The sequence below is a fragment of the Octodon degus genome, unplaced genomic scaffold (assembly GCF_000260255.1).
Source record: "Octodon degus isolate 3935 unplaced genomic scaffold, OctDeg1.0 scaffold00074, whole genome shotgun sequence".
NCBI classification, from domain to species: Eukaryota; Metazoa; Chordata; class Mammalia; order Rodentia; family Octodontidae; genus Octodon; species Octodon degus.
This window is the reverse complement of record NW_004524650.1, coordinates 10,539,479-10,548,709: the sequence shown is the minus strand read 5'-3', so window position 1 is coordinate 10,548,709 and position 9,231 is coordinate 10,539,479. Positions and strand designations below refer to the sequence as shown.

At 37.1% G+C, this 9,231-nt stretch overlaps 1 pseudogene; it reads left to right on the top strand.

The window, feature by feature from the left end:
- The first annotated feature begins 4,165 nt into the window (after positions 1–4,165).
- On the top strand, positions 4,166–6,118 carry LOC101559845 (annotated as a pseudogene).
- The last annotated feature ends 3,113 nt before the right edge of the window (positions 6,119–9,231 follow it).

Below are 9,231 nucleotides of genomic sequence, written 5' to 3'. Positions count from 1 at the left end.
AGGAAAGAAAGAAAGAAAGAAAGAAAGAAAGAAAGAAAGAAAGAAAGAAAGAAAGAAAGAAAGAAAGAAAGAAAGAAAGAAAGAAAGAAAGAAAGTTGGGGAAAAGAAATTTATGTGTATATATAGGATATCTTGGATGATTATACTGCTGATTTCTGTTGATCTATTGAAAGGGATAGTTGGTACTTATTTTTTCTTCTCCTTTTTAATTTCTTACTGCATACTTATATATGATAATCTAAATAACTAAATAAATAATTTGAAGGCAACACTATGCAATATTAACAATCATTGTTGAAGTCCTACTTTTCGTTTAGTGAAATTCTGTATTGATCCTGTTTCTTTTACTATGTTTTTAATCTCTTTAAAAAAAATAAAAGAATGAAATAATGCTTCCAAAGTATTAAAAATTTAGATAATCCAAGTACATAAAATAATTTAGTATATGAAATAGTAGCCTCTCAGGCCAGAAGAGAGATTGAACATGCTAGCAAATGCCTATAATCCCCCGACTCTGGAGGCTGGGGTAGGAGGATCACCAAGAGCTTGAGGCCAGCCTGGGCTTCTTAGTGAGCCTAAGGTCAATCTGAACTGCAGAATGAGACCCTGTCTTAACAAAACAAAACAAAAGACAAAAAAAATTAAAATAAAATAAAAATAAAAAAACAGGCAAATAAATTCAACCACTTAATAAGAGATGGTGAGATCTTGGAGAAGATGCCTCTAAAAGTTGAACATAAGCCAAACTAGATTTCAAATGGATCAAAGATTTTAAAACATAAAGAATAAAATCCTAGAAGTTTTAGACTAAAGAAAATGGGGGTTTTCTATAGTCTTGGAATAAAGTCTTTCTAATTATGGCTCAAAACCTAAAGGTTTTGTTCCCGCCTTGAGATTTGAATATGAAAAGATCTATTTCCAAATTCCCTCATTGATGGAGAATTCATAGCCATTTGTTTTTTTAATGCCAGAAACAGAGAATAGGCTCCTGCACTTCCCTCTCTGACCTCTAGACATTCTTTCATAGAGCTCACCTGATGAGGCTGAGGTAACCCAGGGTAATTCTAAAGTCAAACTTTAAGGGACTTTATTACTTAATCTTGCCCAAATTCTCCTATTTAGGAGCAAGTCTCAGGCTCTGCTTCCACTGAAGGAAAGAGGATTACACAAGTCCATTACTCAATGCAAATCACCTCAGGTAAGTTTACCATAGCTCCCAAATAAAGAATCTTCCAAGAAACCAGTAAATTACTAGCAACAAATATGAATAGCCGGTTCCAGACAAAATTAACAAGTACCCTTGAGCATATGAAAAGATATTCAGTTTAGTATAAACTATGAAAAATGTCTTCCTAAAACAAGCTGATACGGTGACTGGGTGGTGTCAGTTGGCTTGGCCTTGGGATCTGCCCTCAGGGCTGGTGGAGCACATTCTGAGTGTCTACATAGGCTGGCAGAGGCATGGCCCTGCGGTCTATTTCTGGATGCTTGCTCCTTCCTCTCTGGCACTGCTCCCCGTCCTACTTCCCAGCCTCTGTAACTAAGCAGCTTTGGTCCTCTAAACCTTCTTGCCATGATGCTCCTGCCTTGAAACCAGACAACCACACTCCAGAAGCCATGGGCTAAATTAAACTGCTCCTCCATGCAGTTAAGTCCTGACAACTGAAAAGCTGACTAATACACTTAACATATTGGAAGAACTCTAAAATCTAGAACTGCTAGTGTATTATTACTGGAATAATATTTAGTCCCAAGTATTACAGATAGAAGTGTAAACTTGTCTGATTCTTATGGAGAACTGTCAGTAATTGGCAGTAGGTGTGTGTATTCTCTCTGTCCTAGAAATCCCACCTTGGAAAATTTACCCTTAAGTTCTATCAGCATATATGTGAAATTACATTGATTTTAACAACTTTTCAAGAGCAAAACATTGGTAACAATTCAATTACAGCTGTCCCATAGGAGATGGGTTAAATTAACTTGAGTATGTTCATAGGCTACCATGCTATACAACTATTGAAAATAAGAATGATGAAATATTCTAAATACTTCTGTCGAAAAATTGATGGTGAAATACTATACAATAACAACTGTCTTCTCCAAATAGAAAAATAACAATATAACTTACATGTGTTTGTATATGTAAATTCTGGCATATATAGATCTATTCTGAAACATACATATGTATATGTGGGGCAACAGATGATTGACATATGTGTGTATAGTACATGGGTGACTGGTAGGTAGCGTTTTGTGGGGTTTTTGTTTTTGTTTTTGTTTTTGTTTTTTTTTGAATGGGGGATTCAACTCAGGCCCTTGCACTTGCCAGGGAAGCACTTACTCCACTGAGCCATCTCCCCAGCCCTAGACAGTGTTTTTAATAGTTCATGTTTTTTTATTTTAAAGACAATTTTAAAAATAGATAAGACATTAGAAATGATATGGATGGGGGCTGGGGAGATGGCTCAGTGGAATAAGTGCTTCCCTGGCAAGCGCAAGGGCCTGAGTTCAATCCCCAGTTCTGGAAAAAAAAAAAAAAAAAAAAGGAAATAAAGAAATGATATAGAATTTTAAAAAACAAGATGAGAGAAATTCAACATTGGTTGTTATATTGAACATTGTTGTCTTCAAAGTAGTTGCTCAGATTACCAGATTTAGGCATATAAAATTGGTCAAAATAAATATTTTAAGCCTTAACTGCTCCCTTCAAAAAGTTAATAGAAATTAGTAGTATAATCATTCTAGCTGTCCTGAGCATATACATACATGTTTTCCACCTTCCTTCTTTCTTTCCTTTCCTTTTCCTTCATCCCAATTGTTCTTTCCTTTTGAGTAGTTTCTTTCCCTTTACTATAGCTACTGTACCTTTCAGATTTTACTTACTCTTTCAGGTTATTACACTAAGGAGACAATACGATGTTTGCATATGAGGCTCTAATTTATTTCACTTATGAGTATGGTCTCTAGTTGCATCCATCTATCTATAAAAGCCTTGAGTTTATCTTTATAGCTGATGAAAATCACTGCATAAAAATGCCACATCTTTTTTTATCCATTCCTCAGTTGATGTGCATTTGAGTTGTTCCCAAGATTTGGCTATGACAAACTGTGCTGCTGTAAATATGGGTGCACATATATCTCTGTGTTATGATGATTTCAATTCTTCTGGAAAAATACCCAGAAGGGGAATAGCTGGGTCAAATGTGATATAGTTCATATCTCAAAGTTGTTTTTCTGATGCCTCTGGTCATAGTCAATTTTCTAGTTTTTTAATTCAGTCAGAAGTAATTTCGATATTCAAAGTAGAAAAGGCTTTGTAGATCTGCATAAGAAAATGGCTATTGCTGCATCTACAGTTGCTCAAATTCACCATATTTATTCTTTCCATACATTTTTGTCTTCTATTTTAAGGTATTGGAGTAACTCAACTGCATATCCTTTAGGTACTAATTACATACCTGATAGAACATGAGTGGAAAGAGATTTCACACTATTAATTTCTGGCAATGCTCAAAAAAAAACAATATGTTAATTGATATTTCTGTGGAATTTTAGAGTTATGAAACATTTTTCAGATATTTGCAATTGTCTAAGTTGGCAACTTGAACTCATATGTTTTTCTGCTTTCTCTTGTACTTTACTGAAATAATGAAAGAGAAATCAAAAGCTATAAATCCAAAAGGACAAAAAGAACAGAAAACAACAGAAAAGGACAATTTTTCTGTCTTCCTTGAATATGAAAAATTGGGACATTCATTTCACAGGAAAGAAAACTCTGAAGCCTGAGACAATACAGAAAGAGATCAAGAAAAAGCAACTTTCATTCATGCCATCAGAACATGACAAGGGGAAAAAAATCAAGACACTAGGAAGGCTGAGGATAATAGTTCATAGAAAACTTTGTCATTCAAACTCTATGGATTAGCAGCAAAGACATCTATTAAAAATGCATGCTGGGCAAGGTGGTGCGTGACTGTGATCGCAGCTCTCTGGGAGGCTGACGTGGGAGGATCACAAGTTCCAAGCCAGCTTGAGCAATATAGTGACTTAACAAAACCTTGTCTAAAAACTTAATAAAGAAGAAATTTTAGAGTGTCTAGCGAAGTTCTGTTTAGAAACACCAGAGCGAGAACTTTCTTGGCATTGCCCAGATCAGACAATGACAATGGACACTCAGCAGGACATTCAACCCCCAAAGGAGCAGCCAACGATAGATATCTGCAGAGAATATCACACAGAAAATGAAGTTAAATCCAGGGATCCAATCAGATGTAGAGAATGTGGATACAGAATAATGTACAAGAAAAGAACTAAAAGATTGGTGGGTTTTGACGCTTGGTGAAACATGGGAATTCAGAAAAGTGTCTTTGTTGGTATCTGGATTTGCCCCTTCAGGAGTCTCATTGTTGTACAGCTTTGGATTTGACACACTTAAGGATGCAACTATATACATGATTTCATTTTCAAAACCAGATTGTATTTAGGAATCTAAATATACCTTGTATAAAGACATTTTTTGTTCAGTTATATGACTTGCAATTTAATTTTATCATGTATGTAATATGACAACAATAAAGGTTAAAATTGCTTGCCAAAAATAAAAAGAAATTTAAAATGTTGGGTATATAGCTCAGCACAAGGACCCTAAGTTCAATTCCCAGTACATAAGAAGAGGAGGAAGTAGACAGGGAAGGAGGGATGGAGAGATGGTGGGAAAAAGAAAGGAACAATGAGAGAGAAGGAGGAAGGAAGGAATGAAGGAAAGAAGGAATGAAGGAAAGAAGGAAACTATGTTAGACATGCACCAGTCTTAGAATCCATCCAGGCCTACTGAATTAGGGCCTGGACTGGAACAAGATGCCTAAGTGATTTGTAAACAGAGTAAAATTTGAGAGGCAAGTAGACATACGTTTACCTGCTGCATAAAGGCATGGCTTTAGTGGCAAATAAAGGGGTTCTTCTTAAGTCTACACAATGAAGGGAAAGGCTCACAGTGCCCTTGCTCTGCTCATCAATCCAAGGTCTGGCAATAGACTTCCACTTCTAGGGATGCTCTCCCTACAGGGATTTCTCCTTACAGTAATCCTACTACTCAAAAGATAAAACCTGCATTGCCTATGTACAGCTACTGTCTTTGACTCTCAGGCTGGGTGAAAACCAGTGTGCAGTTTATTTGCAGAGTGGGCCACAAGCACGAGAGGTGATGTGATCACATAGGTGGGCACACTGTCCAACAATCCTCATTTATTGAGAAACTGCAATTCCTCCTCCTTGTCTTATACTGTCTAATTCAATCCTCACAATTGACATCAATATTATTATTATCCCTTTCCACAAGTGAAGACTGAGAGCTAGAAAAATTAAGTAAATGAGCAAATAAAAGGCAGATTGAAAACACACCTCCTACCTCTGCTCCCTCCAGAAACAACACTGATGTTGCACAGGTGAGATAGGATGGTGTCTTTAGAAATTGGTACAAAAGTAGAAAATAATGGTGACAGCAGATCCAAGAACAAAGGACGCTGACTGGGAAGGAGTAATGCAGAGAACCAACATAATTTACAAAGAAAAACCCCAGGAATGTTTGGGAAATAGTGTCTGCTAAAAGTGAGGGTAAAGGAGGAGAAATAACTGGAAAGAAAGAGGACTGGCTGAAATCTCTAGGTAAGAAGCACTTGCATCCCTACAGATCTTTCTCCACCTTTTTTTTTTTTTTTTTTTTTTTTTTTTTTTTTTTTTTTGCGGAACCAGGGATTGAACTCAGGCCCTTGCACTTGCCAGAGAAGTACTCATTCTACTGAGCCATCTCCCTGGCCCCTTTCTCCACTTCTGCCTTCTGTCAAATCTAGAAAAAAAAAGCCATATAGGGAGGGTACAACAGGTCTTTGACTCTGGATAGACCAGGTACAGTCACACGTCTGAGTGCTGTACTGAAAACAGACTTTCTGGTTCTAGGATTCCAACACTGACCATCGAGCATGTACACTCCAGGCAGGACACAGAAGAGTCTGAAGTCCCGCCAGAGGAGAAATGTCTGCTAAAGACACGACCTGCAGGTTTTCCAACTACACAGATCTCTGTGCGTGAAAGTCACAGAAACAAGGTGCCAGTGTATTAGCGCTCCCAATCCACTTTCAGTGATGTACAATTATTTATAGGAAGACTGGCAAAACTCACACTACATGATAGTATGCAATATTAGCTAGACTACTGTAGAAGAACCCTTCATACAGAGCTAGTAAAAATGTAATTGGTGTAACTTCTTTTTGGCAATGCTGTGGATTGAAACTAGGGCCTTACATGTGCTAGGTAAGTGCTCTATCACCAAACTGAATCCCTAGCCTGACATAATTCCTTAAAAACAATTTGTCCATATCTTTCACAGCAACTGAACAGTCAGGAATTTATTTACCCTTCAGTAATTTCACTAGCAATTCACATGCAAAGATAGACCAAACTATATATGGACACTGACATACTTATCATAAAAAATGTTAAAAAAAAAAAAAAAGTACCATAAGTAGCTATCAGTAAGATAAAATCTGGGTTAAGAAACTAGGACCCAGGCCCAGGAGATGGCTCAGTGGAATAAGCGCTTCCCTGCCAAGCGCAGGGGCATGAGTTCAATCTTCGGTTCCTCCAAAAAAAAAGAAAAAAGAAACTAGGACCAGAAGACCAGAGAGATAGCTCAGTGGCTTAAGAACCTGCCTGGCAAGAGCCTGATCCTTAGTTCAATCCCTGATATCAAAAAAGAAAAAGAAACTAGGTCCATTTGTAAAACAAAAGACTATGCAATCATCACCAAAAAAATATAGCTAGATCTATATGCATTGTTATGGTATGCTCTCTGAGATAAAATGAAAAGTGAAAAATAACATGTAGAAAACTGCACAGAACTGTCTTAGTCCATTTGTGCTGCTGTAACGAAAGGTTGGCGCTAGGTAATTTACAGATAAGAGGTTTATTTTTCCCAGTCCTGAGGATGAGAAATCCAAGATCAGTGTCTGGTGAGGATTCAATCTCTGTTTCCAAGATGGCGCCCTGACTCCATATCCTCCCAAGGAGATGAGCATTGTGCCCCAACGCTGCAGAACACAGGGCAAATAGGGAACTTTGTCAAGCCCTACTCCAGATGTCTCTAACTCAATCAGGAGGCCACATCTCCCAACACTCCAAGAAATTTTCCTTGGAGGGAAACAACACAGCCTAAAAAAAATGAAGACTTAGAGTAAAGAGACAGTTCATCACCTTATGGTCCCTAAGTAAAGAAAAGAAGGACTTGGCCAGATAACTCAGGGACTGGGGTTTGATCCCCAGGACCCCGTGCTGGCCCCACCCCTGTGGGCATGTATGCCTATAATCCCAGTGCTGGGAAGACTAAAAACAGGAGGATCACTATGAGTCAGATCTGTGTAGTGAGATCCTATAGACCCTGTACTAAATACATTTAAGAAACTGTCCTACTTGGGGGCCTGCCCCTTAGCTCAGTTCTTTAAGTGGCTGCTTCAACAAAGCAGTCAAGCTCAGGTTGCTGTGGTTCGATCCCCACAACTCAAGCCAGCCAAACCTGCCCTGAAGGTACTCGGAGCAAAAAAAAAAAAAAAAAGAAAGAAAGAAAGAAACTGTCCTACCAATTTGATTTGAAACTGTCTCATTGCTATTTGTTTCTCAATAAAATTATGGGAAAAAAATAAATACATTTAAAAAATAAAGAAAAGAAAGTGTACATATGGAAAGGGACAAAAATACTCAAACCATGGCAATAATATGCTTCCATTTCATATATATACATATATATTTTTTTCTGTTTATACACACACATACATATTTATACTAAAGAAAAATACTAGAAACATTGAAATACTAGAAAATCTGACCATTGTTAACAGCTAAACATAGAAAGTCGTTAGTCAATGATGGAAGGAAGACTTGTTCTTTTTTCTAAATGTTGAAACTTTTTTACTATAGCCACCTGTTTTTAATTTAAAAATAAGACATTGACAATTTTAAATTGTATGTCTTTGTTTAAAACTAATTGTTATGAAAGTAAAACATTCCTAAATCTATATCCTTCACCTAGAATTCTCCCTTGATAGTGCTAGCTATAAAATTAAAATCCAGTAAGCTCAAAGCTAAACTCCTTATCTTGCTATCTATCTCAAACATGATTACCACCACCATCAAACAACTTTTATTTTGTAATGTGGCCAACCCTTCATACAGTCTCCTGAGTCAGAAACCTGGGACTGTACCTTTTCCACTCCTTCTTATATCCAATCAGGAAATACTGTCAATTCTGTCCCTTGAATAGCACATAAATCCATATCCATCCATCCAGTCCCTCTTAATTTTTTTTTTTTTTTTTTTTTTTTAGTTTTGTGTATTTGGTACAGGGTCTTGCTATGAAGCTTGGACTCATAGTGATCCTCCTGTTTTCAGCCTCCCCAGCACTGGGATTACAGGCCTGTGTGCCACCACTTCTGACTCAGGGGCTGGCTCAGCATGCCTAGGGGCTGGGCTGGCACTGCAGTCTCCCTTAATCAACACATTCCTATCATCATGCCTGCCCCATATTTCTCTAATATTGTTCTTAACAATTTTCTGCATCTCTTGAACCTAAATTCCACGTGAGTACTATGGTGACCTCTCAATAACCCCAGTTTGCTCAAGTCACTCCCCAATTTAAAACTCTTTAGTAGTGACTTGTCTCCTTAAGAATAAAATCTAAGCTACCTATAATAACACATAATTGTGACTTGTCCCTTGTCTTCTTTCTCTACCACCTCAAAACACAAACCGGCCACTCCAAATACTTGTAGGCTCCAATATCATCATGTCAATCCAACCTCATTCTCTCTTGAAGCAAACTACAGATATCCCTGTGTGGAGTGTAAAATATAAAAATCTAGATTCATTTTCCTGTTCTCTAAATATCCTGTACTTGGAGAATGATCCTCCATCACCTTGACAATTTTTTATATAAAATTTTATTTACCTGAATTATTAATGCCGTTTTTGTTTGTGTCCATGTCTTAACTTCTCTCTCTCTTCATTCACCTGTTGTGATTGTTTTGAATTACACTTCAGGAAATGATGAACAAAATATTTCTTTGGAAAACTGCATAGTATCACCAATGTTTCTTTACTACTAAGAAATTAGTATGTTTTCCCAGTTTGGACTAAAAACTGAGCCTATCTTTTTTTATGCACTGTCAGTTACTGAAATACCTT